The sequence below is a fragment of the Triticum aestivum genome, chromosome 3D (genome assembly GCF_018294505.1).
Source record: "Triticum aestivum cultivar Chinese Spring chromosome 3D, IWGSC CS RefSeq v2.1, whole genome shotgun sequence".
NCBI classification, from domain to species: Eukaryota; Viridiplantae; Streptophyta; class Magnoliopsida; order Poales; family Poaceae; genus Triticum; species Triticum aestivum.
The window spans coordinates 195,681,058-195,688,269 of record NC_057802.1 but is presented as its reverse complement, the minus strand read 5'-3'; positions in this window follow the sequence as shown (position 1 = coordinate 195,688,269).

Here is a 7,212-nt window from a genome sequence, read left to right as displayed (position 1 = left end):
ATATGTGGTGAATGCTCGCAATCCTTAGTCGAAATCCTAGAATTCATCCTTCCGGATCAGACGTCATTTTAAACATGAACAGGTTCTCGACCAACCGAATTGCCGTCGGTTGTACCTTTAAGTCTACTCAACTTATCCATCCTTAATCAGAGCGTCTGCTTCTGATTCTTCGTTTTGGAAACCATAAATTCTTTATATTTAAGGATCAGACTAATCAGGTGATTCTTGAATCTGATGCCTCTGCATTCTTTCTTCCTCTGAGTGAGTACCGATACTCACATTAGCTCCGTTGCGGATCGCCCGATCCATTGTTGGATTGTTATCCGACAGTGTCATTCATATTCAATCACCTTGTGAGTTATTCCCCTGATACATAGTGGCTTTAGTAAAATTGTATCCTCTGCTTGGCCAACCATGCCTTGCTTTCGTGCTTATGTATTTACTTTTGAAACTTGTGGTATATGTTTCTAAGATGCCCCGATGGGTTGAACCTACGCCTTCCCTAATCCGTGTGAACCCGAAAGATTTCACGGGTCATACTTATCTGCTATTGCATCAGGTAAAAACTTTCAACAACTAATGTCATTTTCGAATACGAGAGGTGAATGAAAGGTTATGCTTTGAACAAGTGGGAGTCGACCTTGAACCCTGTGTTCATGCCCATGGACACGATGTATACCTTATCATGGAAGCTTCTCCTAAAATAATTATCCCCTTGTTATAAGTTCATCTTGTATTTGTGTACGTGGTTCCGACCATGTTTCTCCTTGATTCCATTTCTCATGCTAGTTTGAGCACTTGTCTTCTGCAGAGCCATACCCTAGTCCAACCTCTACTTTGATATGTCGTCGAGTATTAACCCCTTGGTATCTCGAGATTATCATGGAACTGCATAACTTCTTATGAGTTCTCCATCAAGTACTACATTCCCATTGATTAAAAAAAAATTTATGGGCTCTGAGTTATTAAACACTCAAAGACACCGATAACTAAACCGAGTCTGCACTACGGTTCAACGACACCTGATAATCTTCTTTAAGTACGAGTTTGTACCCGATCACGCCATTCCTAGCCTGTATGGCTATATCATTGTCGTGGTGATTTTAACTGTGCTACCTGGTCCTTATTCCCGGAGCACCACTTTCGACGATGAGCTAAGCTTACGTCGATTTTCCTCGTCATATCATTTTGCCTTGAACAACAAGCTTGATTTTGAGTTTGTGTCGTACGCATGGTTCCAATAACCTTTTGCTTCATAATTCCTTTGACTTGATGTTATCTCCGATCGATTACATCTTCATGAAATCTCTCGACAAATGTGTCGTGATCATCATCAGCATTCCGAGCTCTTCCATGATATCAATTGAATTCATGGTGAGAAATACCAGCCTTGCCCTCGATGATTTGTGTTATCATCGACCACATCCTTGTCTTCCCTCAACGCCGAACGTGTTCATGTTTTGGATTGAATCTTGAGTTCCTTGCTATCCAGCATATGTTCTTCTTCACCTTGGAGTATTACCATCTTTTATGTCAAGAAGGTCGTGAGAATTGCTCCGCCTCTTAAAATTTCTTGGTATAGTGATACTTCTCACCATCACCATTCTTTCTTGGCCCCGATGTTGATTCTAACCGGAATGCCAACAAGTGAACGGTGCAGCTTGGATTCTGTACTCCTTAGCAACCCTATTGCTTTGGAGTTAATGGTCAACAGTTCATCCTTAGACTATTGGATAACGAATCACCATTCTAACATTGATCATGCTATCTAATCCCACATTTCAGGTGCACCCTTCAACCAGTATTCAATTATGTATGTTTTCCTCGAGCACACACCATTATGTCATTTGCTCTGACTAATGTTATCTCCTTGTTCACATAATTGTGGAAATACATCTTGTCAGAGATCTCGATGAATTGTCGCTGAGACCTCAGCCACCTCCTCATACTCTCCTTGGTTTAATGATGAGCTTTTGTTTCGGAACCCGCTTTCGTAGTAATTTTCCCGAGAATCTTACAATGTCGTCTCGTCAATTTGTTTTGCACCTTTTCTTCTCAGGCATCCTGAGTCTGAGGTATCCTGACACCAATCAGATCTGAATCTCGGTCAGATATGATGGTTGGAGCATTTTCCAAGAGTCATAGCATTGGTCTTTATATAACCCAGTAGGGTGATATCATGCCTAGAGGCCCTATTGTTAAAGATTCCTTTTCAGCAAGGTTATACATTCTTCCATGAGGAAATTATAAGACTTATTCTATAAGTTGTTTCCGATGGATCCTTTGTATCCAAAGTCTGACCTTTGCTTGAAGACCATGCCAATGTTATCTCGAAGCATGTCTGTGGTACTCCGATTTTCAATAAGAGCATTTGAAGAACAATGCTAAATTTTCTTTGTCCATTATCCAAACACCGTTGTTTGGGTTATGTCATGAAATTCCTCTCCCCTTACCTAAATGGTTTTCTACTTTCTATCCTGCCATGGATATCATGCTCTGCTTGTCCTTGGGAAGGATATACCCCTGAAATATGTGTTTAAACACATTTTCCTTTCCATTGTTCTGTTTAATCTGATAATCATATTTTCCTTTCCCTTGTTTGGATTAACCATTCTTGTGATCTATATGATCTAAGCAGTAATATTCTCCTACTTATGTAAACAGCTCGGTGTACAATTCTGTCAATAAGACTCTGTTACTATTGTTGATGACATTCCGGTAGCCACCGATGGACGAGAACCTTGCCTATTGGTCCGCCTCGTTCAACGAGCAGGAAAATGGTTCTCTTCGTCCCTCGCCCTTGGTACCAACGTTGTTGCCAACATAGCTGGCAGGCTACCCTCTGACATGCCTTGCTATCATGACCGTGCAACATGCCAGCCCCCTTTCTAATTTTAACCCACATTGTGGGCTCATAACCCACAATTCCACAGGATCGAAACCTGACTCTCCTATACATCCCTGTTCGAAGTTATCCCTTGCGCTTCGTTTCGTATGTAATTTGCGAGCCACCTTCCTAGTGATCAATTCTGGTATCGGACACAATACTTATTCCCGTTGCTCTGAACCCCTTTCACACTCTGTTTCAGGCAATGAACGATTGCCTATCCGCTCGAAACTTCTTATTGCACTGTCCTACTTTGCTCTCGCTGTGTTTCATTTGTTCAACTCGAGCGATACTCATATGTTCATTCGTGGGATAACCCCCGGTGATTACCCCTGGTAGCGTTCTATCGTTATCAAGCTGCCCCTTTCCTATTCGTAAGTACGATGGAGATCCTTAAGAAAGGATGCCGACTTCATCATGATGACATGAAGTAGAGAAATGGAGACATCAACATAATGGATCGACCTCTTCGGAGAGAGCAACCAAGACCGAGAAGACACGATAGAATTTCGTAGCCAAATCTCCCCCTTACTCTACCTCTTAAATCTCGGGACGAGATTTCTTGTAGTGGAGGAGAATTGTGACGCCCGGATAATTAGACTACAGTAATTCCCTACTAATGATGCCATGTCACCTCAGTTACTGTTGATAATCTCGCGTTAGTTCGAAACCAGTTTGTATTCAAATTCAAAATCAAGCAAACAATAAAAGTTTTCAAATGTCAAAACTAAAATGTTCTAAAAGTGATAAATAAATCATATCTAATATTGGTGGAGGAACCAAGTCTTTATAAAATGTTTAAATGCACCAAACTAATTAAATCAGTAGCTAAAACCATTAATTAAATGCCTTTTGTATTTTGTAACATATTAAACTATATTATTTTGGGATGAAACTTTTTGTGGTTGTGACATAATTTGTAACAACAATTTAGGTGCCACTTTGGTATTTTATTGAAACTAAAATAAATTGGAAGTTAAAAGAAATCAGAAAATAAGATAAATAAAAAAAGGATAAAGATAAAACAAAAAGAAGAAAAGGAAAACCCCTTCCCCACCCACTCGGCCACGGCCCAGCAGGCCATCGGGCCGCCAGGCCGGCCCAGCCGCACCCCCATACCCTCCCCCTTATCCACCCCACTGGGGGAAAACCCTAACCCCCACGACCCCACTTTCCCCCGATCCCCCCTCTCTCGCTCGGTTCCCTTCCCCCCCACGATCTGGATCGGGGGCAACGACCCCGTCGCCTAGCGCTCGCCGCCGCTCGGAGCCTCCCTCGCTGGACCGCTTCTACCTCGACTCCTCCGCCTGCCCGTTCTGGAGCTGGGCGCCCATGCCGCCGCCCGACGCCGCAGGACACCTCCGCCACCCGAGGACCGCTCTGCCGCCTCGACCACGCCTCCTCGCCGGACTACCTCCCCGGCGTCGCATCGTCCTCGTCGCCCACCCCGACCCCCACTGCCCTGACCCTACGGCCACCGTGAGCCGCTGCCTATTCCCGCCTCCTCTCCCCTCTGCTCCCATCACCGGATCAGACCGTGCCGTCGTCCGCGCTGTGGCCCTGGTGCCGTCCCCGATGGCCACCGGCCACGCGCTGCTTCGCCCCCGCCGGCGCCCGCGGCGGCTGCCGCTGCCGCCCCACGACCGCTGTGGCTCACCGCCGCCCCGCGCTCACCATGGCCCCCGCGCCCGCTGGCCGCGTCAAGCGCCCCCAGCGCCTCGCGCTCCTCCTGGCCTCCCCCTGTGAGCTCCTCTCGTGCTCGCCTCCCTGCTGGTCCCAGCCACCGTCGCGACCAGCGCGTCGGGGGCGCGCCCGTCTGGCTCGGCCACGGCCCCTCCCCCTCCACGCGCGGCCGTGCTCGCCGCCGGCAGGCCGTCCTGGCCACTGGCCTCGCCCCGCCGCGCTCCCTGCGAGCGAGCGCCCACTCCTGGCGCTCGTTGTGCCCGACCCGCTTTGGCCTATGGGCCACTGACCACTGGGCCAGTGCCCCCCGGCCCTATGACACATGGACCCCGCCCAGAGAACGTTAAAAAAATGATTTAAAAAAATTAATTAAATTAATAAAAATAAATAAATAACTAAATAAATAATAAAGATAATTAATTAAGATAATTAATTAACTTAATTAATCCTGTTAATATTAACTAATTAAGATTAATTAACCTAATTAACTACTATTAATTAGCTAACAGCCCCTGACAGGTGGGACCCACCTGTCAGGTTGACCAGGTCAACGGTCAACTGCTGACATCATGCTGATGCATTAATTAAATTTCGAATTAAATTAATTTATTAAATTCTAAAAATGATTTAAATCTTTAAAATTTAATATAAAATAAACCGTAGCTCGGATGGAAAAACTTTATACTGAAAGTTGCTCAGAACGATGAGACGAATCCGAATATGTAGTCCGTTTGTCAGCCACACGTTCCTAGCATAGCGAACATGGAACTTTCCCCCTCCGGTCTGTCTGTCCAAAAACGCGAAACATCGGGAATACTTTCCCGGATGTCCCCCCCTTCGCCGGTACCACCTACTGCCGCATTAGGGCACACCTAGCACCGCTCATTGTCATGTCACGCATCGTCATGCTTATGATTGCATTGTATTTACTGTTTCTTCCCCCTTCTCTCCGGTAGACTACGAGACCGACGCTGCTGCTGTCCAGTTCGACTACGGAGTTGACGATCCCTCCTACTTGCCAGAGCAACCAGGCAAGCCCCCCCCTTGATCACCAGATATTGCCTATTCTTCTCTCTACTGCTTGCATTAGAGTAGTGTAGCATGTTACTGCTTTCGTTAATCCTATTCTGCTGCATAGTCTGTCATTGTTGCTACAGTTGTTACCCTTACCTTCCATCCTACTGCTTAGTATAGGATGCTAGTGTTCCATCAGTGGCCCTACACTCTTGTCCGTCTGCCATGCTATACTACTGGGCCGTGATCACTTCGGGAGGTGATCACGGGTATATACTATATACTTTATATACATGACACATGTGGTGACTAAAGTCGGGTCAGCTCGTTGAGTACCCGCAAGTGATTCTGATGAGGGGGCTGAAAGGACAGGTGGCTGCACCCCGGTAGAGGTTGACCTTATGACAACTAGAACCGGATACTTAATAAAATACGCCCTTCCAAGTGCCAGATACAACCCGGTGATCGCTCTCTAACAGGGCGACGAGGAGGGGATCTCCGGGTAGGATTATGCTATGCGATGCTACTTGGAGGACTTCAATCTACCCTCTTCTACATGCTGCAAGATGGAGATGGCCAGAAGCGTAGTCTTCGACAGGATTAGCTATCCCCCTCTTATTTTGGCATTCTGCAGTTCAGTCCACTGATATGGCCCTTTACACATACCCATGCATATGTAGTGTAGCTCCTTGCTTGCGAGTACTTTGGATGAGTACTCACGGTTGCTTTTCTCCCTCTTTTCCCCCTTCCCTTTCTACCTGGTTGTCGCAACCAGATGCTGGAGTCCAGGAGCCAGACGCCACCGTCGACGACGACTCCTACGACACTGGAGGAGCCTACTACTACGTGCAGCCCGCTGACGACGACCAGGAGTAGTTAGGAGGATCCCAGGCAGGAGGCCTGCGCCTCGTTCGATCTGTATCCCAGTTTGTGCTAGCCTTCTTAAGGCAAACTTGTTTAACTTATGTCTGTACTCAGATATTATTGCTTCCACTGACTCGTCTATGATCGAGCATTTGTATTCGAGCCCTCGAGGCCCCTGGCTTGTATTATGATGCTTGTATGACTTATTTATGTTTTAGAGTTGTGTTGTGATATCTTCCCGTGAGTCCCTGATCTTGGTCGTACACATTTGTGTGCATGATTAGTGTATGGTCAAATCGGGGGAGTCACAGCGGCCCAGACCGACATTACGCGTACACTTACGCAAGACTGGTTCTACTGACGTGCTTCGCACACAGGTGTCTGGCGGGTGTCAGTTTCTCCAACTTTAGTTGAATCGAGTGTGGCTACGCCCGGTCCTTATTGAAGGTTAAAACAACACATACTTGACAAAAATCGTTGTGGTTTTGATGCGTAGGTAAGAACGGTTCTTGCTCAGCCCGTAGCAGCCACGTAAAACTTGCAACAACAAAGTAGAGGACGTCTAACTTGTTTTTGCAGGGCATGTTGTGATGTGATATGGTCAAGACATGATGCTAAAGTTTATTGTATGAGATGATCATGTTTTGTAACAAAGTTATCAACAACTGGCAGGAGCCATATGGTTGTCACTTTATTGTATGAAATGCAATCGCCATGTAATTGCTTTACTTTATCACTAAGCGGTAGCGATAGTCGTAGAAACA